Here is a 26,014-nt window from a genome sequence, read left to right as displayed (position 1 = left end):
AGGAGGGCTAATAGGGACCAAGAGACTCCTTGCACCAAGTATCTACACTCAAAGTATTTGCCTCTGTGAGCCTTTCTATGGTTCCCCACCAATTCCATACAGTAAAAAATCACATATTTCAATAGTAAAAGCTTAGGAATACTGGCTCTGGTATGTTAATTACGTAAAAAGTTAGATGCCCAGAAGAATAGTGAAGAGCCTTGACACATGTCTGTATCTCATTTATTTTCATAGTCCTCTGGGCTTAACACAAAGCTTGAAATAGCAATTCTTTTTTCCAATTTGCTCACTATCTCATTCACATTCCCTTATTTGTCCATTTATTATAAAGATCATCCAATCTAATTAATCATGTCCCTTGTATAAATACGAATATTGAGGCTCAAAAGGGAAAAGAAATTTCTCTGGATTATGTCCCTACTCAGTAATTGAATAAAACTAGTGTTCTCTGATTGCAGACAACATCTACCCAATATAGGAAGTGAAGCAATAGATGGATAAGAAAGACAAATAAACCTAATCAACAAAACAAACAAACAAGCAAAATATAACCAAAGACACTGAAATTGAGAACAGGCTGACAGTGACCAGAGGGGAGAGGGGAGGGAATTTCGGGGGAAGGGGGGAAGGGTTTGCAAGAACTAGTATAAAGGACACATGGACAATAACAAGGTGGGGGGGGGAGGAGATGAGAGGGAGGAAAGGAGGGCTGGGGGTGTGGGCTGGGATGGGGGTAAAGAACAGAAAACTGTACTTGAACAACAATTAAAATTTTTTTAAATTATAAAAAAGGCAAATAAGAAGGGTACTAGACAACTAATAAGTTGAACAAAGAGCCGAATACCTAGACATTGAGAGAGATAGGAGCATGCATCTTTAGTAGTCTAGGTGGTAGCAACTCATTCGTGTCTCCCCAGAATTCTGCCACCAGATCCTTCAACCTCCTCTTGTATATTGTGGTCCAAGATTCAAATTCCTGGGCGGACTTGATTTGTCATCAAGTCAATTCTTAAGTTTTCTTCCTAAGCTGTGGTCAAGGACTCTAGACCTTGTGATTGATATCCCTCCAGAATCACATGGGACCAGAGTCAGGTACAAATTTGCAACAAATGTTGATATGTATATTTATCAACATGCAACATTTGCAACAAATGTTGATATGTATATATATATATGGGGGCGACTTCTCTTGCAAGGCCCCCCTGGTGCCACGGACATGCATGAATGAGTAAATATGGCCGAGACATGCTGGATCTGTTTGGGGATGGAGGAGTGGGCTGTGGCCAGTTTCTCTGGGGAGAAAGAGACCAGCGGCGGCCAGTTTCTCCAAGGAGAAAAAGGCCTCAAGTGCCTTTCTCCATAGCCTTTTATTGGGTTGTAATACACAGGAATACTGGGCGGCAAGGATCAAAGAGTAGATAACATTACAAAGAGATCTGAGGGCTTCAGAGTCTGAGTCAGTGTCTGTCAGTAAGAGAGTTGCAGAAACTTTGGGAGACATACTTATTTCCTCTCAGAACCTTATCGTATGAATGAAAGCACTCTTAGCAGATCAGATTTCAGAGGTTAATCAGCAAGTCTTTGTGAAGCCAGATTTTCCCAAGGCATGCTCTTGCCAGGCAAGAAGCTGCACTTCTTCCCATCAGGTATTCAGGCTTAAGGGGATTAGAGCCAGGAAGCACTTCTCCCAGAGAACATGGGGACTCAGGCTTTGACAAAGTTGGGGGGCGAGAGTCCATTGCTCTCTGTTGCAGCCCCCAGAGTCCTTCCATGAAGGCCTCCCAGGTGATGGAGTCTGGCTTAGGTTGCCCCCCGCTGTGAGGGGTCTTACCTTTCATTGACTTCTGACCAAGCTTTGGGGGCAGGGAGAGGAACTGAGGCAGCGTTTGCTACCAGAGACAAGCTTTGCCTCCTGTGGCTGGCATTCCAGAGGTCGTCTCTCGCCCTTAGCTACAAGAGGTAGAGATACAATTCCTAAAACTAGGCAGAGTGGTCTACAATATATATATATATATATATATATATATATATATATATATATATATATATATATATATAATGAATGAATGAATGAAATGCATGCTGTGTGTTTAAAATAAAAAAAAAACCTTTTCCAGGAGTAAAGACAAAATTTCAAAATATATAATTCTTAACTTTTTAGAAAGTTTAGAAACAGGCACCTTCTTGATATAAAATGGTTTCTTTAGTGTAGCTTCAATATGATGACAGTCAAGGCCCTGGGACCACCTTAAGCTTTTCTTTCTGGTTCATGGCTGTTTCTGTGTTGAAAGTAAGGAAACTTGCTGTTCCAAGGCTTACCCTATGTCTAGAGAATGAATCAGACAGGATACAGAAGTTTATAGTACCTTAGCTCTCAATGAGCATTGCAATCAGTTGGAAAATCTTATTTGCAGGATTTTTTTTTTAAAGCCATTAATTGTATCTTGGGCTGAGCATGATTTAGCCTGAAGTAGAACTATGACCCAGGGAGAAAGCATCATGACCCCAGGCTAAGCAAGACTGGGTTTGGGTTCCAAGTCTGACATTTGCTTGTTTGGAAAAGACTGCTCTACCTTCATTAACGTCAGTTTTATTCTTTTTTAAATCTGTGCAATGAGGATGTTGAACAAGATACTTTCTAATGAAATAGTAGAACAAGTGGATGTGAAAACAAATAAATGTGTTAAAACTTAATAAATCTAAGCTCCACTCCAATGTTGAGCCTTAATTTGATTCATTTAAACATAATTTTAGTACATGTAAAATAGACAAGGTAGGTGCCAAATATATTTTTAAATTATTTAAATTGCATCTTTCTTCTATCTTAGACAAATAAAAATCACCACTGAGGTATTGTGGCAACTGTCTCTCTGACCTCTGATGAAGATGTCATTATTTGGAACACCTAAGCAGGCTTAGACACCCTTGTCTTCATTACTTCTTCCCCAGGCTTCAGTCAATTATACCAACTGGTAGACACAGAGGGTTAGCAGGCCACCCAGCCTCTGATCCCTATTTTTATCTCTTTATCAAGAACAAACATATTAGAAAACATTTTCATTCAATCATAACTCTTAGGTTTCATTTGAGGTGCTTGGCAAGTTTTCCTCTTAATGAAAACATTAAACAGTGGATAAACTTAACTTCTGAACAGAGAATTTAGAGTTATCATGCCTATATTATACATTTTATTTACATTTTTATGTCTAATTTAACTTCTTTAGTGGGACTCATGAAGTTTAAGAGTCAAGTTTTATTAATATTATTCTCACCCCTGCAAGGGAAAGAGTTTGATTTTGTCAGCTGTAAATCAGGTTGGGGAGAAGATGCAGCATGAATCTGCAACTTTAAGAAAAGTTTTTTCATCCCCCAGTATGAGCAAAATAAATTCACCAAAAGATAGCCTAATGATCCAACTTATCTGACACTTTGATAGTCTTAGACTCTAGGGAGTAAATGTCCCTCATTATCATAGGAGGGAGTTATGGGCTATTTCTCTATGAACATGGACATTTTCATTCTTCCAGGAGTTTATGTTGAGCATGTAAATACTCCTCCTGCTGTGATGATTAGTGCAGCTGTACAAAGATGCTCTATTTTTAAGATATTGATGCAAAAAGAGAGGAACATCAGGAGCACTGCACCAGGTAACACTGTCCCCATTGCCAGATGCCAGTTCAAATAGTAGTGCCAGGTGGGCCTTTGTTGGGATAAGGTTAAAGATGTACTTTATCTTAGTCAAGGTTTTTTCTTTACAATCAACATGTGCTTTCTCAAATTAGCTGTATCATGAAAGGGATTATAGTATACAGATACAGGAGCTTTTATGGAACACAAGGGTGTTAATTATAGTCTGATCTCTGAAGAGACTGGGTTGAGAAATTGAATATCTATTATGTCTCTCTGAGGCCATATGGTCTCTCATTTTCTGATTTCTGAACTTCAGGTTCATTTTTCTCTTCTCTTTTTTCCCCCAACACTACTACTGAATTTCCATCTTTACATAGATGGTTTCCCAGGCTTTCTCATTCACCTGCTCTTAACACTCACAAGTCAAGCAGTGAGTGAGGCCTTATACTCTCATATGTCTGACTGTAAATTTCTAGAAAAGAGTCTCTGATTAGTTGAGTTTGGTCTATTTTGTCCACCTATTGTCCAATCAGAAATTCCACAGAAACCCTAAAGTGTAAATATGAACCCCAAGGACACCGAGGTCTCATATTGAGAACCTTTACTTAGCATTGCAGTGAGTCCTTCACATGTATGGTCTTTGTCTGAACTTAAGAGAAACTTTAAGAGATAGGTATTTGTTGGGAACCGCTCTGCCTTGTTTCAGGAATTGTAACTACTCTCCACGGCTCAGGATGAGTTAGTGACCTCTGGAATTCGAGCCACAGGAGACAAAAGCTTGTCTCTGGTAGCAAATGCTGCCTCAGCTTCCTCCTCTCCCCACAAAAGCATGGTGGATGTTGATGATGGGCACTACTCCTTATAGTGAGGGGCAACCTAAGCCATACTTGATCACTTGGGAGGCCATCATGGAAGGACCTGGGTGTGCTGCAACAAAGAGGGAGTGATGGACCCTTGCCCCCTAGCTATTTTGACATAGCCCAAGTCCCCATGTCCTCTGGGAGAAGTGCTTCCTGGCTCTAATCCATTGAAGCCTGAAAACCTGATGGGGAGGGGTGCAGCTCCTTGCCTTGCTAGCGTGGTATCCAGGGTAAATCTGGCATAAGAATTCCTAAAAATCCTGTGAAATCTGCTTTGCTAAGAGTGTTTTCATTCATATGTTAAGGGTCCAAGCAGGAAATAAGCATGTCTCCCAAAGTTTCTGTAACCCCCTTTCCTGACAGACACTGATTCAGACTAAGTCCTCAGATTTTGTTGAAATGTTATCTACTGTTTGATTCTTGCTGCCCTGTATTCCTGTGTATTACAACCCAATAAAATCCCCTGGAGGAAGGGGATCCTGGCCTTTTTCCTCTGAGAAACTGGCCACCTCTCCTCCCCAAGCAGATCATGTCTTAGTAGTGTTTACTTTCATCTGTGGTGGATGGGGGGACTTGAGGGCAAAGTTGCCCCCACAGGTATTGTGGTCTCATTTTATACATAACAAAGTAGAGTCTCAAAGAGGTTAACTAATTTTCCCAGGGTCATACTCCTGTAAATAAAAAAGTGTAGTTTAAACTCAGTTTTCCCCAACTTTGAAATCCATGCTCTTTACCACAACTCTCTCCTGCTTTAGAGCAGGGCATCTCAAATTTCAATCGGCAGCAAAATCACCTGGAAGTCTCATTAAAACACAGATTGGGGGCCCCTATGCCCAGAGATTCTGATTCTTTAGGTCTAGGCTTGGGCTCAAAACTTGTGAAGTCCCTGAAACCAGTGGAGGACTACACTTTGACCAGCACTGCCTGCTCTAAAGGGTCATGAAGTTAACCCTCATATGAATGAACAAAACCCTGAGTTGTAAGCATACCCCTGAAATAACCAGAATAAAAAAAGTTCTTGTGAGTTCATTTACTCGCTTTGTCAAATCCTAATGTTTTACACATTCTGCTTTTAACACATCTTTCTGACAAAGCAAGCCCTTTCTAACATAGGATACTTAACCTTTAGAGGGACTCTCTGGAGTCCTGGAGAAATGCACAATACATAGTCACTGAAGGTTGTTGTAGAAGTCACCTTCATTACTTTTCCCCCTTAACCCTTTACTCAGAAAACAACAAAACTCACCTGATGCTCACCAGAGAAATATTTCTCAGTAACATTGCTTCACTGGAAGATGGTGGAGATAAGTTTCAATGAACTTCATGATTCTCATCCGACATACTTTTAAAAGTTGTTTGCATATAACAATGAGAATGAAATAACTACTACTATAGAAAATATCATGGATGAATTTCACATATTAAAGTGTTGAACAAAAAAAGCCAAAAATGATAAAGTACATACTCCATGGTTCCATTTATATAAAATTGTAGAATAGGACATCTCATCTATGGGGATAGAATTCAGAATAGTGGTTGCTCCTTGGGGCAGGTTAGCAACAGCAGGGAAGTGAAGTGGGGTGCTTTATGTTTCTTTATCTGAATGCTGGTCACATGGGCGTGTTCAGTTTGTGAACAGTCTTCAGCTCATACATGTATGAACTGTTATATTCCCATATGAATGGTTAAAGGAAGTTAAAAAAAGAATAACCAAAAACCTCATTTGTAGAAAAGCAGCAGATAAAACTGTATTGAGTGCTTTATCACAAATGTGCTAAACTTTCACACCTAGAAAGAAAAGCCTAAAATGAAACACAGAAAAATGTTAACCATGGCTGCCTCTGGGTAGTGAAAATGTAGCTAGATTTATTTTTTATATTTTTCTGCACTGTTTAAATTTTCTGCAGTTGGCATGTATTACATTTATAAACATATTTTAACCAAGTTTTTATTTTAAAACAAATGAATTTTAATAAGGCAGAAGTAAGAGGATCCAGTATTGCCAAATTCAGAAAAATAATCCCCAGGTCTATAAGTGCCTATGTAACACAAATGTCAAAACAAAAAAGTAGCCATGAAAACCGAGGGACCCTGATATTCACTTTATCTCTCATAAATGATATTTCCTGAGGGCTACTTTCAGCTTCCATTGATATTTGTAAAGCAAGATTCATGGGAGAATCACTTAGCAAGTGAGAAAATGGTCATTTCATGAGGTTTGCGAAACAGGATACAGGTGTCCAAAGACCAAGTGATATATGCAGTGATTAATGAAGACTTTACTTAGACCAAAGCTCAAAGATGCTAAAAACTCCAGCAAACCCACTCATCATCTTTAATACTTTAAATATCTCTAACAGTGATAAAATTGAATAGAAATAGAGACGTGTCTGTGACCAAAATTTTAAAAGCATTCTTTTATCATTTCCCTTTGAATCTCTAGAAGGGTGAAGGTTTTGTGTTTTATGTTAAGCATCTCAATGTGTTTGACTAAAGGAACACTAAAAGTATCTTGAAAATCAAAGGAAAAAAGGAATGGTGGTGGGAGCCTCCATTCTTGTCACCAACTATTTCCTGGGGCTTCACCAGCCATAGTAACAGCAAACACAAAGAAGGAAGAGAAGCCACTGGGGAAGAGAGGCCAGTGGTGCCAAGCTGGCTAGTCAGGTACACACTACTTTGCTGCATTTGGGAAAAAAAATTTAAGTTTTTCATGGTTACATGTGCCCTTCTCCCGAAAAAAGAGGTAACTGTTCAAATGACAATGAGTTAACCAGTGATATGTGTATGTTATACAGACACACAAACACACACAAACACAAGGTAGTATATATGCGTGTATATATGATATGACCAGTGACATGGTAAACCAGAAGAACTTGGGCTCTGCTTGGGTTTAAATCTTCCAGTCATTGCGTGTATTATGTTGGGAAAATTATTTAACCTGTCTGATCAGCTTCCTCTGATATAAAATATGACTAATTACTATTCCTTCTTTATTGGGTTATTATGAAGATTATGAAAAATACATGTGTGCCAGTTATCATTTTATTGCCTCTCAGCATCACATTCATCCTTCAATAGCTGCTCTGCAATAATGGATGGAGGTCCATTAAGTATTTCTCCTTTACAGTGAACACTACACTAAGCCTTTTCAGTGGAAGACACTGGGTGGACATTGCAGGAGGAAAGGGCTATCCTCCTATTTCAGAGACTACACTGACAGTCACTGGTGTGATGGGGACAATTTCTAATGGAGCTATGTTCCTGTCAGAGCCCAGAATGTGAGTTCCTTGATGGCCTAGGAGCCCCAGTTAGTCTTACCTGTTGAAAGGTAGTCCCTTTCAACAGGACACTGAACATCTAGGCTTTCAGCCCACTTCACTCAACCTCTGAAGCTTTCATGCCCAGTTACCAGCTACACTTTGCCAGTTCATCAAGGGTTGCTTGTCCAGCAATTGTGGACTGGCTATGGCCAAACAAACCAGGTAATTTCTCTACCATCCAAAGATCTGCAGCTACACTTTCTACTGTGAGTGCTGAACCTCAGCCATGGGAAGGGAGTCCCCATTTGTCCTGTTCTATTATATAGAGATCTCCTACATCTTATAGTTACTCCTTTATCATAAGAATCAGCAAATTTTCCTGTGAAACACAGTGATTTAAACAGGGGGAGGAAAAGGGCTTCTGGTCAAGATGGAGGCATAGGCAAACATGGCTTACCTCCTCACACAACCACATCAAAATTACAAATAAAATATAGAACAATCATTACTCAGAACCATCAGATATGAATGGAAGCCAAACAGCCATGGACTTAAAGGAACCACTTTCATCCAGACTGGTAGGAGGGACAGAGATGCAGAGATATGTAACAGGCTGGTCTCATATCCACATGTGGTGGATAAAAATTGAGGAGGCATATCTCAGGAGCGAGGGGTCCCAGCTCCACACCAGGCCTCCTAGCCCAGGGTTCCAAGTGCCGGGAAAATAAGTCCCTATAACTTGTGGCTGCAAAAACCAGCAGGGCATAAGTCAGTGGAAGAAAATTCTGGAGTCCCAAGAAATACCCACACACAGACTTAGACTCACTCCCTCTGAGCTCCAACACTGGGGTAGCAGCTCGAAAGGCACCAGTGGCATACAGGGAGGAACTAAAGTGTCTGGCATCAAGGCAAGAGCTGGGGGATAGATTTATCCCAGGCAGAAAGACAGGCAGAGGCCATCGTCCCTTCTCTGAATCCTCCCTACACTGAGGCACAGAGCCAGCAGGGGGTTGCCATATATAATATTCCATCAACCTGGCTGGCACTGTTTGTCCTGGTGTTTCTCAGAGGCTTGCCCTCCCCAACTTATGAATCCACCGAAGCTGTTAACAGTGATTTTTCCATATGAATGGTTGGTTTTAACTCATGCTTCACAACTTCCTAAATTACCTCAAACAACTAACAGCTGTCCTCAGTAAGCCCACAGTCTCTTGTTAAGTGGCCTCAGGACTGGTGCTAGCAGCAGCCAGCCTAGGTTCACAGCCTAGGTTCACAGCTTGTGCTGGGTACCTCCAAGCCCTGAACAAGTAGTTGCCATCTTCAGATTGCTTTGTAGCTCATGCAGTGTGGCCCCAGGAAGAACACAGATGGGGGCTGATCTTAGCCTGCACTGCCAAGGAAACCTCCAAGCCTGTGCACCTATTGGACAGCTATGGACTGTGTTGGAGTATTACCACCCTGCCCCTGCAAAGCTGATCCTCCATGGAGAGCAGAGATCAGTGGTTGGTGGTCATAGCCAGTCCTTGCAGCTGACTGGCCTGGGTAAATCCCTCCAATTGACTTGCCAATAGCAATCAAGGCTCAACTACAAGAAAAGGGTATACTCAGCCCACATAAAGAGCACACCTTAAATACCCGGCTTGGGTGATAGAGGAGGTTATGCCACTAGACTCTACAGAACACCTACCACATTAGGCCACACTACCAAGAGAGGGAGTCACAGCAGCTCTACCATACATAGATACAAACATGAGGAGGCTGTCAAAATGAGACAAAGAAATGTGGCCAAAATGAAAGAACAGAACAAAACCCACCAAAAAGAACTAAACAAAATGGAGATAATTAATCTATCACATGTAGAGTTCAAAGCACTGCTTATAAAGATGCTCAAGGAACTTAGTGAGGACCTCAACAGCATAAAAAAAAGATACAGTCAGAAATTAAGGATACATTAATTGAAATTTACAGGGAATCAACAGTAGAGTGGATGAAGCCAAGAATCAAATCAGTGATTTAGAACATAAGGAAGAAAAAAGCATTCAATCAGAACAACAAGAAGAAAAAAGAATCAAAATAAAATGAGGATAGTGTAAGAGCCTCTGGGATAACTTCAAGTATTCCAACATTCACATCATAGGGGTTTCAGAAAGAGAAGGGAAAGTGTAAGAAACTGGAAATATATTTGAAAAAATAATGAAACAAAACTTTCCTACTTTAGTGAATGAAGCAAGTTAGGAAGCACAGAGAGGCCCAAACAAGATGGATGCCAAGAGGCCCACTCCCAGATGCATCATAATTAGAATGCTAAAGATTAAAAATAAAGAGATAATCTTAAAGGCAGCAAGAGAAAAGCAAAGCTATCATTTAGTAATGAAGGGAAGATAAAGAGCTTCCCAGGTAAAAAAAATACTGAAGGAGTTTTGTAAACTATTATTATAAGAAATGTTAAAAGGACTTATTTTAGAAAAGAAGATCAAAACTATGAGTAATAAAATGTCAATAAATATGTATCTATCAACAACTAAATCTAAAAAATAAACTAAGCAAAAAAGAACAGAGACAGAACCATGGATACAGAGAACATTTTGGTGGTTGCCAGATTGGAGGGGTGTTGGGGAAAATGGGAGAAGAGGTAAAGGGATTAAGAAGTACAAATTTGTAGTCACAGAATAGCTGTGGGGATATAAAAGTACAGTACAGGAAATGGAGTAGCCAAAGAAATTATATACATGACCCATGAACATGAACAAATGTGTATGGATTACCTGAGGGAATGGGAAAGCAGGGACAAAAGAAGAAAAATTGGGGCAACTCTAATACCATAATCAATGAAATATAATTAAAAAATTAATAAATGGAGGGACCTCAGGATCAACAAAATACAACCCAGTGCCCAATCAGTAAGTGGTCTGTTTATAGACAACTTGTGATCTAAAAGAAGCTTTGTATTTTTAAGGAAAGGAGGAAAAGGAGGAGATAGAGAAGGCAGTGGTTTCTGACAAGAATAAGAATTAATGAGTGAAGGAAAAACAGAGACTTATATGTGGCCTGCAAAGCCTAAAATTCTACTATTTGGTCCTTTATAGAAAAAATGTGGCCCAGACCTATTGAGGTGTACCCCAAGAAATCTTTGTTTTAATAAAACCTCCCAGTGATTCTGAAAAAAGTGGTTTGAGAACCACTGGATTGAGGGTGGACTGAAAGTAGGTGATCTGCTGGCCACCGTGATTGACTCTGAACTTATTGTACAGATAACCAAAAGTAATTTTGAATTTTTATGAGAGCTACCAGAAGAGACTTCTCTTCTGAGTGGTGTGATGTAATGATGGAAGCTCTGCTGCCAGGCTGGGGCCACAAGGGCACTGCCTGCATCTGGTAGGTGCAGCAAAAGCCTGCTAAGTCCACAGAAAGGGGGACAAAAAGGCATGGAGAACCCAAGTCCTTGGTGACTTCCTTTGAGCTAATGGATGGATCAGGCTCTGCTGCCTCTGAACTTATTAGGTACAAAAGTCCCCCCCAGTTCACTCTAGACCAATGCTTTACAACCTCAGCACTCTTAAAATTTTAAATCTGGTGATTTTCTGTTGTTGTTGCTGTCCTATATCTTGGCTTTTTAACAGTATCCCTGACCTCTACTTACTAGATATCAGTTAACCTCCCAGTTGTGACAGCCAAAAATGTTTTCAGATGTCAAGAAAGGTCCCTTGGGTGCGAAACCACTACCAGTTTGAGAACCACTGTTCAACCACTTTGAGCTGCGTTTTTGAACACTTGCAACATGAATATTTTAATAGGTTGTATGTGTGCAAGTATTGGTATACATTACTGAAATTGTTAGAGTAAAATAAAATGACTTCTCTTAGCAACCAATATTCATTCTAACGAGATTATCCTTAAAATATTTCTCCTTGAGTGAATAGACTTCTGAATTCTTGCTTTGAAGAATATTATGACATAACTGTCATATCAAAACTGACATCCCATGTTATCTCAAATCTTCTGAAAATGGTTTCTCATGGCTCCATACTGAATATTCTGCTCTCAATGGATGTTTTACTTCAACTTCCCCCTGTGAGTGTTTCTCATTGTCATGTATGACCTACTTATGAAACTCAAGTTTTCTTGTCTGGATTTCCATGTAATCACTTTTAAGGGCTCAAGTGGACATGAAGAACATTCCCACATCATGAACCCTACAAGGATAGTCAATAAAAGGTAGACATAATATTTATGTGCTCACATTAATTCAGCCCATGATTGGTATAAATCATGGCTGATTGATTTGGTCCAAGTGAGTCTGTGGCGTTAACCATTCTACCCTGGGCTTCACATTCTGAAATTGAGAGCAAAAATGGAGCCTAGTTAGACTGAATAGTTGCCAGGCTCAGCTGGACATGCTTCAGGTTTGCTATCTTGACAGATTTGTTTCCACTGACTTATAAGGGTTTCTGTTGGGTGGATACCTTGTTCATGTTTTCTGGCTATTTCTTTACTCCACATCCTTAACATTACATATATTGTGTTCTATTAAGCTAAAATATGTAGAGCTTGACTTTTTAAATGTACTCCAATGGACTAAACAGATATGTAGATCAGAAGCATTTTTTTAAAATAATGGAACACAGCAACTCTCATGGGAGAAAAGAAAAGAAGTGATGTGGCAAGTTTGTATGCAGGTAATTTAAAATTAAGTGTGTATTTTTTAGAGCTTAAAAAAACCTTTAGTCATTTCTTCTAATTTTTGTAACAGACATCAGACTTCAGCCCAATTTCTTGGACCTCTTTTTGTTTTTTCTTTACTTGTTGTCCTCCAGAAATTTTTTTAAAGCATCTTACTTTTTTTTTTTTTAAGAATTTATTTATCTTTAGAGGGGAAGGGAAGGAGAGAGGGAGAGAAATATCAATGTATGGTTGCCTCTCATGCGTCCCCTGCTGGGAACTGACCTGCAACCCAGGCATGTGCCCTAACTGGGAATCGAACCGTGATACTCTGGTTCGCAGGCCCGCGCATCTTTATTATAAAGAATAGTTCTATAGGTCAACCTCTAAATTCAATTTGAGATATTTCTTTGTACATCCAGATATTTATTAATGTGCTTAGACTACAGAAAATCTTCTTCTCCAGAGGGAATAGTAATGGAAATATTGGTATACCTGAAGACATACCACATAGTTACCACTTCAAGGAAGGACTTGCTGCTGAACTCTGGGAGAACGGGGTCAGCAGACAGCTACTAGACTTTAGCTCTTTCAAGGTTGCCCTCCTGCAGGGAGCCTCCTTACCTAAGGCCATGCCCTTCCCAAGGAAGCTTGCATCAAATGACTCATCAAGGTGGTAATATAAAGAGCCAGTTATCTTGGTGATGCAAGACATTCTAAAAACTTGCTCCAGAGATTTCCTGCTAAGTTGACCAAGGCTTGTTAGGCTGTTATCATAGCCTGAATTTCTCTTATGCCCAATCTGGTGCTTTCCCTTCCTTTCAGAGGTATTGATACCTAATAAAAATTTTGCACCCCAATCTCTGACTCAGCATCTCCTTCCAGAGGATATAACCTGTGACAGAAGTATATGTCTCCACTAGCATGGATTTTTATTCACACTTATTCAACACATTCTTGAGTGCCCATTATATGCCAGACACTGTACTAAGTAGTGTACAGTAGCAAAATGATACATCTGTGATTTTGTTACTGAACATGAGGTCCGAGGGAGGGGCAATACAATATTTGGCCCACCTAGGGATGCCCAAAACTGCTATACAACAGGGGCCCCTCCCAAAAACAAAATACTAAAATCTACTGGGCTCTTCTGTCCGCCGCCAATTGGAAAGACATCTCTTAAAGCTAGAGATTTGTGAAAAGGAAACAAAATGTTTATCTAATGCTATTTAGGCCTAATGCCTCCACTAAAATATCAAAGGCCTATAGGTTGTACACCTACACCCACACAGCGTTCCCTTCTCCCACTGTCCCAACTCCGGGTACCGTAAATCAGGAAAAGAGCACACGTCTGTGTTGCAGGCTGCTGGCACCGTCAGCTGTGTCACTGTGCAGGATCTTGAGTTAATCCAAAGTACTGTGGTACCCTCTCATGGTCCACTGGCAAGAGTCCTTTGTATCCAGTTCCAATCAAAGTCTCTTTTGCTTTTCAGACCCCGCGGCCAAAGGGGGCATCCCAAAGCTGCGTGGGCCTCTTCTACCAAAGCTGCAGGAGTCTGCACTCTACCAAAAGCATGTGGCTTTCTTCTTCACCTGGCTGCAGGGATCTCCATTCTGGCAAAGCTGCGTGGTTTTTCCCTTTCACCTGGGCAGTTATCGCCTCATGTGCCAGAGCCAGTCTCTTCCAAGCTCCCACACAGGCCTCTTCTCACTCAGGAGCGCAGCCCCTCGTTACATCCTGAGTCCAAGTCCTTCTCACTCAGGAGAGCAGCCCCTAGTTTCATCCTGGGTCCCAGTACTTCTCCCTGGCTCCAAACTTGGCCACTGCTATTTAACATATCTATGAAACCAGTTAAAGGTTATAGATACGTTAAATGCTCATTCCAGAGGTTAGCTGCAAAACTGTTGCTATGCAAAACAGTTCTCAATGGCCCTGGTTCTATTTGTTTCTTCCCCCTGGGGGTGGGGGGAGGACATCTTATATGTCTCTCCAATATTCCTATACACTTTGAATTCTGGACACTATTCCAAATCCTTTTTGGGCGCCCCCCCCCCCCCGGCTGCACCCTGTATCAATTTCTGCCCTCTCGAGCTTGAGATCTAGTAGAAGAAACAGACAAAACAAACAAATTGATGAAAATGAATGGGGGGGATTAAGTAGAAGCTCTTCAGTTTCTGTTGTGATCGACTAGTTAATATTTCATATACCTTCAGTAAATTGACCCAAACCAATTTACTTTGGCTCTTTGGACAGAACTTGCTTATTGAATAGTGAACACCCAGTTATCACTGGATTTTCTTTCAGTTCAATGAATTTTCTCTCTGCCTACTCATTCTTTATTAAGGAAATTATTCAGACAGCAGCTTTCTGGTTTTAGACATCTCCATTGGCAATTCAATCATTTATGGTGGAGATGTAATTGAAAGGACTGAAGGCTGAGGACCTTTCAGCTGGTAGATGCTGAAAAAGAAGTCAAACTAGTTGATCAAGATTTCTGGAAAACTGGTTTCTAATTACAAAGAATGATATTTATTTCCCACTGATCCAAACAGTGACAGGTTTTAGTCATGGTGATTTAGAGGAGATTAGAGAGAGAGACAGATGCTTAAAATATCCTGAAGAAAGAAAATTGATTATTCTGCCATTAGCTTTTACTCAGCAATGTTTTTTGCACTCAGAAATACTTTAATTTTGAGTTGGAATTTTATCCTTTAGAAATTGAACAAGCTCTAGAAAGAACACATGCAGATTGGTTGTACGTTTTCTCATTAAGTGTTAACTTTGTAAGCTATCTCTAGTGGCATTTTAGTTATATTTAAAGAGTTATTATTGCATCTAAGCCATCATAGATGCTTTGGGATTATGATCCCAAGGAGAAACCAGAAATATTAACCTCCTCATGTGGGTGACTAGCGTCTTGGCAATATTTTTCTTAGCTATCAGTTTTTGAAATAAACAACTATTCAGCCACGTGCACAGGTTTTGGTTTGTTTGTTTTTAGTTCATGAAAAAAACTTGGCTGTGCCATGCAAGTATAAAATAAACACTACCAAGATGATGAGCAATCTGCCAGCTTGTTATCTTCAAGGACCTGCCATTTAGGAAAATAGTTGAAACTTGGATTTATTCATTCAGTTAGTCTTGCAACACTTCACTCAGTGCTTTTTTTATATACCAAATACTGTGATGTTCATTGTTCAGGATATAAGAGCTGGTTCCTGTTTCATGAAGCTTATACTATTGTGAGAGGAGATATCCCAAAACTCAGTGAATATATAAATAAATAAAATGATTATAGATTATAACAAGTATTTAAGAACACAAAGTACCTTGATAGAGAATAGTGAGGTTGGGAGCTATTTTTGATAGGCTTGTCAAGGAAAGCCTCAGTGAAGTGGAGGACATTTAGATCGAGACCTGAACTTCAATGATCTGGGTAGGAGGGAGAAAGGGGAAGGTGAATGTTGCAGGTAGAGAGAAACTCTTGGTTTACTCTCAGTATTGTAACTCTGGTGTGCCTTGAGTACCCTGAGCAATGGGTACTGTGGCACAGAATGGTTTTGGTTTTAGAGAGGTGAGAAAGTCATCCAGACCTCATGAACTATGGCAGGGAGTTTGAATTGTACTTTAAGTGCAAGGGAGTCATAGCAAGATGTTAAGCAATTTGGCAGTGGTGGTGGGAGGAGAGGTAACATGCCATAGTGATGTGTGAGAATGAGTAATGGGGAAAAGAGAAGAAGTGAAGAGACCAGTTAGAAGAATGAGGTTTAAGATTTGCTGTTGGGTAGGTGATCCTGATGAAATGGAGCACATTAAGTGCTTCCTATATCATTTTACTATAGAGTTGCTCACTAGCTCTGCAAACAACAGCTAAGGTTAAAATCTAATAAGACATTGATTTCAGAGTATATCTAAGGTCAGCTTTAATAAATAATATCTATGAATTCATATTAAAAATTTTAAATGTCTTTCACCATTATGTTATAAACTAATTTTTAATCTTAATTTGGTTTTTTTGCAGTATAACTTAAGTTAGATATTTGTAGTAAATATCACTTTACAATTCGATATTTAAAATCAGAGGCTGGGAAGATGGTGACGGAGTAAGATGGAGCGGATACTAGCTCCTGTACTCATGGGTGAAAATCCTGGCAGATCTATGGAGAAACAGCACAATAAACCATCGGTTACCCAGCATTTATGAAATTAAAAGACCAGAGATTGTGACCGACGCTGAAACACCAGACGGCGGCAGAGTCAGCTACCGGAACTGGGTCTCACGCGGCCCCTGTACTGCCGCCAGAGCAACAGGCCTGGGAGCCGGGGCGTCAGGTACGGAAGCCGGACACTCCAAGCCCCTGTGACGGTCCTGGGAGACAGAGGAGTCAGGAACCAGAGCGGGGACACCCTTGTGCCGATGCCATAGCTACTAGCCTGGGCAACGGAAGGGTCAGTTGCAGGAGCTGGGACACCAAAGGCCCCTATGACGCCGCCATAGAGACAGGCCTGGACCCTGAGGAGCCAGCTACCGGAGCCGGGAAGCTCTCAAATCCTGTGTCGCTGCCATAGCGACGAGACTGGACGCCGGGGAGCCAGGTACGGAAGCCCGGACACTCCAAACCCCTGTGACGCAGCTGAGGAGCCAGCTACGGGAGCCAGGAAGCTCTCAAATCCTGGGCCGCTGCCATAGCGACAGGACTGGACGCCGGGGAGTCAGGTACGGAAGCCGGGACTCTCCAAACCCCTGTGACGCAGCTGAGGAGCCAGCTACGGGAGCCAGGAAGCTCTCAAATCCTGGGCTGCTGCCATAGCGACGGGACTGGACGCCGGGGAGTCAGGTACGGAAGCCAGGACTCTCCAAACCCCTGTGACGCAGCTGAGGAGCTAGCTACGGGAGCCGGGAAGCTCTCAAATCCTGTGCCGCTGCCATAGCGACGGGACTGGACGTCGGGGAGTCAGAGACCGGACTAGACGCCGGGGAGTCAGGTACGGAAGCCGGGACTCTCCAAACCCCTGTGACGCAGCTGAGGAGCCAGCTACGGGAGCCGGGAAGCTCTCAAATCCTGTGCCACTGCCATAGCGACGGGACTGGACGTCGGGAAGTCAGGTACGGAAGCCTGGACACTCCAAACCCCTGAGACAGCCCGGGGTGGCAGAGGATCCCTCTACGGGAACTGGGAGGGTCACAACCCCTGTGCTGCTGCCATAGCGAGGGGATTGGACACTGGGGAATCAGGTACGGGAGTTGGGACTTTCTAAGCCTCTGTGCCACTGCCATAGAGACAGGACTAGACGCCGGGGAGTCAGGTACGGAAACCAGGTCACTCCAAGCCCCTGTGACGGCCCTGGGCGGCAGAGAGAGCCAGATACGGGAGCCAGGACATTCCCAGCCTCTGTGCCACTGCCCTAGTAACGGGCCTGGGTGCTTGAGGAGGCGGCTACTAGAGCCGGGACATTCAGCAGTGGTAGGCGACCAACGCAGAGACCAGTGCGAGGACCAGCGTGAGTGTAGGTGGAGACGAAGAACATCAAGAAACTTCAAGGAGTCTGTACCACTGAACTTCACAAGGAACATACCACAGAAGTTTACACCATAAAACCAGTGTTTCAGAACAGATCAATTTTGGAAGCAGAGACTAACAAGAAGAGTCTCAAACAATGGGAAGACAAAGAAACAATCCCCAAATGAAAGAAAAAGCAGAAACTTCAGGAAGAATGTTAGATGAAATAGACGCTGATCAACTATCAGACAGTGAATTCAAAGCACTGGTTATTACGAAGTTCAAAGAGCTCAAAGAGCTCACAGTGAGCTACCAGAAACTACAGGGAAATTATAATGATCTCTCTGCAAACTACAGCAACATCAAAAAGGAAATGGAAACCATCAGCAAGAGACAAGAGGAAATGAAGAATACAATTTCCGAATTGAAGTACACAGTAGAAAGTTTCCAAAGTAGGATAGATGAAGCGGAGGATAGGATTAGTGAGTTGGAGGACAGGGTAGAAAGCATCTCACAGAAAGAGCAAGAAAATGAAAAGAGGCTCAGAAAGAATGAAGAGGGATTAAGAGAAATGCAAGACAATATGAAACGTAATAATATACGAATAATAGGAATACCAGAAGGAGAAGAAGAAGAACAAGGGATAGAAAATGTATTTGAACGAGTAATGAGAGAAAATTTTCCTAATTTGATAAGAGAAAAAGTCTCACAAATCCAGGAATCACAGAGAGTCCCAATCAAGAGGAACCCAAGGAGGCCCACCTCAAGACACATCATCATCAAAATGGCAAAATTCCAAGACAAAGAGAGAATCTTAAAGGCAGCAAGGGAGAAAAAAGAAATAACATACAAGGGAGCCCCAATAAGGTTAGCTACCGACTTCTCAATGGAAACACTTCAAGCAAGAAGAGAATGGCAAGAAATATTTCAAGTAATGAGAACCAGAGGCCTACAACCAAGGCTACTTTACCCAGCAAGGCTCTCAATCAAGATAGAAGGCCAAATAAAGAGCTTCCAAGACAAAAAGAAGTCTAAAAGAATATGCCTCCACCAAACCAGCTCTACAAGAAATACTAAAAGGACTGCTTTAAGGGAAGGAAGGATAAGAGGGAGACAGAGAGAAACACAGGTACAAAAATGGCAATGAATAAGTACCTATCAATAATAACCTTAAACGTAAATGGATTAAATTCTCCAATCAAAAGACACAGAATAGCTCAATGGATAAGAAAGCATGACCCACACATATGCTGCCTACAAGAGACTCACCTCAGGACAAAAGACCATCACAGACTAAAAGTGAAAGGCTGGAAACAAGTTTTCCAAGCAAACGGACAAGAAAAAAAGCTGGGGTAGCAATTCTCATATCAGACAAAATAGACTTCAAAAAAAAGGCTGTAAAGAGAGACCCAGAAGGTCATTTCATTATACTCAAGGGAAGAATCCACCAAGAAGACATTAACATTGTAAACATATATGCACCAAACATAGGGGCACCCAAATATATCAAGAAAATCTTAGAGGACTTCAAGAAAGATATTGACAGCAACACAATCATAGTAGGAGATTTGAACACCCCACTATCAAAAATGGACAGATCTTCCAAACAAATTATCAAAAAAGATATTGTGGCATTAAACAACACCCTAGATGAAATGGACTTAACTGATATATATAGAGCCCTTCATCCCAAAGAAGCTAAATACACATTCTTTTCAAATGTACATGGAACATTCTCAAAGATAGACCACATGATAGGACACAAAAGGAGCCTCAACAAATTCAAGAAAATTGAAATCATACCAAGCATCTTCTCTGACCACAAGGCACTGAAATTAGAAACCAACCCCAAAGAAAAAAACCCAAAGCACCCAAAAACATGGAGACTGAATGGTATGCTATTAAACAATGAATGGGTCAAGAATGAAATTAGGGAAGAAATCAAAACATTTCTGGAAACAAATGAAAATGATCGCACAACAACCCAAAACTTATGGGACAAGGCGAAGGCAGTCCTGAGAGGGAAGTTTATAGCAATACAGGCCTACCTAAAGAATATAGAAACATTTCAAACAAACAACCTAACCCTACGCCTGCAAGAACTTGAGGAACAACAACAAAGACAGCCCAGAGCAAGCAGAAGGAAGGAAATAACCAAGATTAGAGCAGAATTAAATGACATAGAAACTAAAAGCACAATTTTAAGGATCAATGAATCCAGGAGTTGGTTCTTTGAGAAGATAAACAAAATAGACAAGCCTTTAAGTAGGCTCATCAAGAAAAGAAGAGAGACGACACAAATAAACACAATCAGAAATGAAAAAGGAGAGATTACAACTGATACCACAGAAATAGAAGAGATTGTAAGAAATTACTATGAAGAACTGTATGCCAAGAAATTTGAAAACCTAGGGGAAATGGACACATTTCTAGAAAAATACAATCTTCCAAAACTCAGTGAAAAAGAAGCAGAAAATCTAAATTCACCAATAACAGCAAAAGAAATTGAAGCAGTAATCAAAAAACTCCCATCACACAAAAGCCCCGGACCAGATGGTTTCACAGGAGAATTCTACAAAGCATTTAAGGAAGAGCTAACCCCTATTCTCCACAGACTATTTCAAAAAATTCAGAAGAATGGAAAACTCCCAAATTCTTTTTATGAAGCCAGCATCATCTTAATTCCAAAACCAGATAGAGACACAACAAAGAAAGAAAACTTCAGGCCAATATCGCTGATGAACATAGATGCTAAAATCCTCAACAAAATATTGGCAAATCGCATCCAACAACATATCAAAAAGATCATACACCATGATCAAGTAGGATTCATTCCAGGAATGCAAGGATGGTTCAATATTCGCAAATCAGTAAATGTAATACATCATATAAACAAAAGCAAAGACAAAAATCACATGATCATATCAATAGATGCAGAAAAAGCTTTCGATAAGGTACAACACCCATTTATGATAAAAACACTCAGCAAAGTGGGAATACAAGGAGCATTTCTCAAAATAATAAAGGCCATATATGAGAGACCTACAGCCAATATCATACTCAACGGGAAAAAACTAAAAGCTTTTCCACTAAGATCAGGAACAAGACAAGGTTGTCCACTTTCACCACTTCTATTCAATATAGTATTGGAAGTTTTAGCCACAGCGATCAGGCAAGAAAAGGAAATAAAAGGCATCCAAATAGGAAAGGAGGAAACAAAACTGTCACTGTTTGCAGATGACATGATAGTGTACATGGAAAATCCTATAGACTCTACCCAAAAACTCCTCAAACTAATTGATGAGTTTGGCAAAACAGCTGGCTATAAAGTCAATATCCAGAAATCAAAGGCATTTTTGTATACCAACAGTGAATCAGCAGAAGCAGAAATAAAGAGAAAAATCCCATTTGATATAGCAAAAAGAAAAATAAAATATCTGGGAATAAACCTAACCAAGGAGGTAAAAAACCTGTATGCAGAAAACTACACAGCCCTGAAGAACGAAATCAAGGAAGACACAAACAAATGGAGACATATACCTTGTTCATGGATTGGAAGAATTAACATTATCAAAATGTCCATACTACCCAAAGCAATATACAGATTCAATGCAATACCTATTAAAGTACCAATGGCATATTTCACAGACATAGAACAAACACTTCGAAAATTTATATGGAATCATAAATGAGCCCGAATAGCAGCTGCTCTTTTGAGAAAGAAGAACAAAGTAGGGGGGATCACAATACCTGATATCAAACTGTATTACAAGGCCACTGTAATCAAAACAGCCTGGTACTGGCATAAAAACAGGCACATAGACCAATGGAACAGAACAGAGAGCCCAGAAATCAACCCAACTCTCTACAGTCAATTAATATTCGACAAAGGGGGCAGTAACATCAAATGGAGTAAAGATAGCCTCTTCAACAAATGGTGTTGGGAGAACTGGACAGCTACATGCAAAAAAATGAAACTTGAGCACAGACTTACACCATACACCAAAATAAATTCAAGGTGGATAAAAGACTTAAATGTAAGTCATAACACCATTAAAGTCCTAGAGGAGAACATTGGCAAGAAAATCTCAGATATTTCACGCAGCAACTTCTTTACTGATATGTCCCCTAGAGCAAGGAATGTAAAGGAAAGAATAAACAAATGGGATCTCATCAAAATAAAAAGCTTCTGCATGGCTAAAGAAAACAGTATTAAATTAGCAAGACAACCAACTGTATGGGAAAACATATTTGCCAATGATACCTCAGACAAAGGTTTAATCTCTAAAATATACAAAGAACTTACACGACTCCACTCTAAGAAGACACCCAACCCAATTAGAAAATGGGAAAAGGACTTGAACAAACACTTCTCTAAGGAGGACATACAGAACATTCAGAGACACATGAAGAGATGCTCAATATCATTAGCTATCAGAGAGATGCAAATTAAAACCACAATGAGATACCACTTTACACCAGTCAGGATGGCTATCATAAACAAAGCAACAAACAACAAATGTTGGAGGGGTTGTGGGGAAACGGGGTCCTTAGTTCACTGTTGGTGGGAGTGCAGACTGGTACAACCATTATGGAAAACAGTATGGATTTTTTCTCAGAAAAATAAAAATCGACCTGCCTTTTGACCCAGCAATTCCACTGCTAGGATTATATCCAAAGAATCCTAAAACATCAATATCAAAGAACCTATGCACCACAATGTTCATAGCAGCACAATTTACAATAGCCAAGAGTTGGAAGCAACCTAGGTGCCCATCAGTAAATGAATGGATCCAAAAATTGTGGTACATATACACAATGGAATTCTATGCTGCAGAGAGAAAGAAGGAGCTACTACCCTTTGCAACAACATGGATGGAACTGGAAAGCATTATGCTGAGTGAAATAGGCCAGGTGCTGAAAGACAAATACCATATGATCTCACCTTTAACAGGAAGCTAAACAACAAAACAAACAAGCAGAAAAAAAAGAACCCAAAAAAACAAAGACACTGAAATAGAGAACAAGGGGATAGTGACCAGAGGGGAGAAGGAAGGGAAGTTAAGGGGAAAAAGGGGGAGGGATTTGGAGGAACAAATAGGAAGGACACAGGGACGAGAACTAAGGGGGGGGGAGGAAATGGGAGGGAGGTGGGGAGCAAGGGGCAGGGGAGGCTGGGATGGGAAAAATAGACAAAAAACTGTACTTGAAAAATAACTAAATAAAATTTAAAATAAAAAAAAAATAAACCATAAAAAAATAAAAATAAAAATAAAAAAATAAAATAAAATCACAAATATTATTGCTTTATGCAGTGTTCTACTCCTCACTTCTCTTTTAAAAATATTTTCTAAATTTACATTGGAGAAAATATCTTGGAAGTTACTACAGTAAAAAAAATCCTAATTAAAAAAAAATAAATAAAAATAAAATCATGTGTGATTTTTCTTTGGCTCCATGTCTCAACCAAACAAAATAACCACTCTGCCTTACTGAGTTCCTACTATATGCCAGGCACTGTATGAATATATATATATATATATATATATATATATATATATATAGATAGAGAGAGAGAGAGAGAGAGAGAGAGAGAGAGAGAGAGAGAGAGAGAGAGATGTCTATCTACCTATTTTAGAAAATAGGTAGATTTTCCAAATCTTTCCTACACACACACAGGCATATGATGTAGATATCTGTCTGCCTGCCTACCTACATATCTGCTTAAACAATTGAGGACATGTCCAATATCATACCACTTATATGATGCAGAGCCTGAATTGGAACCTTTATCAAATGCTTGTTTTGAGCTACTAAATATATTGCCCAAAGATCATTTTCCATCCTTTTCTTTTCCTTGAACTATACAGTGTATTTAGCTTTTTATGTCAACATGGAAATACTACATCTCCTTAGAGGATTCCTTGCCCAAATAGGTATGGAAAAGCCACACCTCTGGGTGTGAGATGTCTGCCTCCACAAACTGGAATTCACCATCTGGGGATCTTGCTTGCTGATCTTACCAAAAACTGGCTGCCTATTGAAACCAAACCACAAACTCTTATTTCATGATAAGAAGTTGAATCTCAATATCCCTAGAGATATTCCTCAAGATCCCACTTGTCAAATGTGAACTGCTTAGAGTTTACATTAAACCCTTCCCAGAGGTATATTTCATGGTTCATTTAAAACATGTTTCATCTTATTCTGTAAGTACAATCATCTTTCTTATATTTGTATGATGCCTTGTAGCTTACAAAGCATTTTTGCTTTATATCATTCGATCTTTTAGGGACAACTAACACAGGTGCTATCATCTTCTTTTTAACAGATGAGGAAATTGTTTCTCAAGGAGATGAAAGGATTTTTGAAGAAAGATTCTAGAACTAAGAAGAGGTGAGCCAGGAGAACTTAGGTGATATGATTTCAACACTTTTACAAATGTTGAAAGATGTCGAAAGTGGCCTTAAGACATTATTTAGAGTAAGTTAACCTTATATATAGCCTCATCTACATATCAGAAGAAACACTGGGCCTCCTGGGGAAAGGGCTGATTGGTAAAATGTCTGTAGGTATTTGCAAAAATGGTATAAATGGCATAAATGTGAGTTGTTTTATACTTGGCTGCTCTTGGCAACATCACTATATCAGTCTCTAGTCATTGTTTTCATTTATTGATCCTTTCATTCATAGCTGTTCTCTGTCAAGAATTCTTTCCTCCAATGCATTAAATTCCATTGTGTTCAGAATCAGCCTGAATCAAATATAACCATAAGAAGTGCCTCGTGAACAATGCAGAGACCATGCCCATGTTCTGGTTTCAAATGGAACAAAGAAGAACTGAGGATGTTTAGGCCACAAGAGTCATACAGGGTGCAAATTCATTCTGCATATAATGGAAAAGGGATTGCATGAAAATGCAGAATGAAGCTTAGAGTAAAACCTACTGGTAAAATCAAAAGCAATGGGTATGAATCACTTTACCCATTCCACCCATCCACCCATCTAGCTAACTATGAAAGAAATTCTATTTTACGATCCCTTAAAGGATTTTCTGGAGAAGTGACATTTAAATTGATGCACAAGATTCATATTATTATGTTTCATATTGTCTTGCATTTCTCTTAATCCCTCTTCATTCTTTCTGAACCTCTTTTCCTTTTCTTGGTCTTTCCGGGTGTTTTTTTCTACTTTGTTCTCCAATTCACTAATCCGATCTTCTGCTTCATCAATCATGCTTTTGATTCCTTCCACTGTGTTCTTCAGTTCAGAAATTGCATTCTTCATTTCCTATTGGCCCTTGCTGATAGTTTCTATTTCCTTTTTCATGTTGATATAGTTTGCAGTGAGTTCATTATTTCACTGTAGTTTCTGGTAGCTCATTGTGAGCTCATTGAACTTCTCGATAACCAGTGCTTGAACTCCATGTCTGATAGTTGACTTGCCTCTATTTCATTTAGCATCTTTCTGAGGCTTCCTCCTTTCCTTTTATTTGGGCATTGTTTCTTTGTCTTATTATTGTTTGTGAGACTCTTTTTGTTAGCTTTAGCTTCTTAAATTGATCTGGTCTGTCTCCCTGGGTATGGTGTGAACTTCTGAGGTAGGATACCCATGAGATTAAGTGGTGTAGTGTCCTTGATTTCCTGAGCTTATTGGTCTTGGTCTGTTGTTTAAGTTGGCTCTGTGTTTGTCTTTGGGTTTTGATTGTTGTTGGGTCTTTCTTTAGTGGGTCCTTTCCACCTGTTGTTTAATTGAGGGTCATTCTGCTCACTACATCTTGTATTTTGTTGTGCTGGTGAGGACAGTTTGTGTTGAAGATAGTTCTTCTGTGTGTGCAAGGTTTTGAGGATTCTCTTTTGTTCTTGTTCAGTTGTTCATACTGGGTAGTTTCTCCAGTATTTAGTTGTATTTCCAAATAGGTCCTGGATTGAGTTTTGTGTGGTTTCTACTTTCTCCTTCACCTTCTTCTGTTGTTATCTGTTGGTGGTTTCTTTGTTGTTGGGTTTCCTTTTCCAGTGGGTATCCTGGTGTTCACCACTTCTACCTATCCCTTTTTGTGCTTCGTTGGAGGGGAAAGGCAAAATGGTTTAAGACAGC

The sequence above is a fragment of the Artibeus jamaicensis genome, unplaced genomic scaffold, assembly GCF_021234435.1.
Source record: "Artibeus jamaicensis isolate MK-2021 breed Jamaican fruit bat unplaced genomic scaffold, CSHL_Jam_final contig_519, whole genome shotgun sequence".
NCBI classification, from domain to species: domain Eukaryota; kingdom Metazoa; phylum Chordata; class Mammalia; order Chiroptera; family Phyllostomidae; genus Artibeus; species Artibeus jamaicensis.
Note: the sequence above shows the minus strand (reverse complement) of the source record.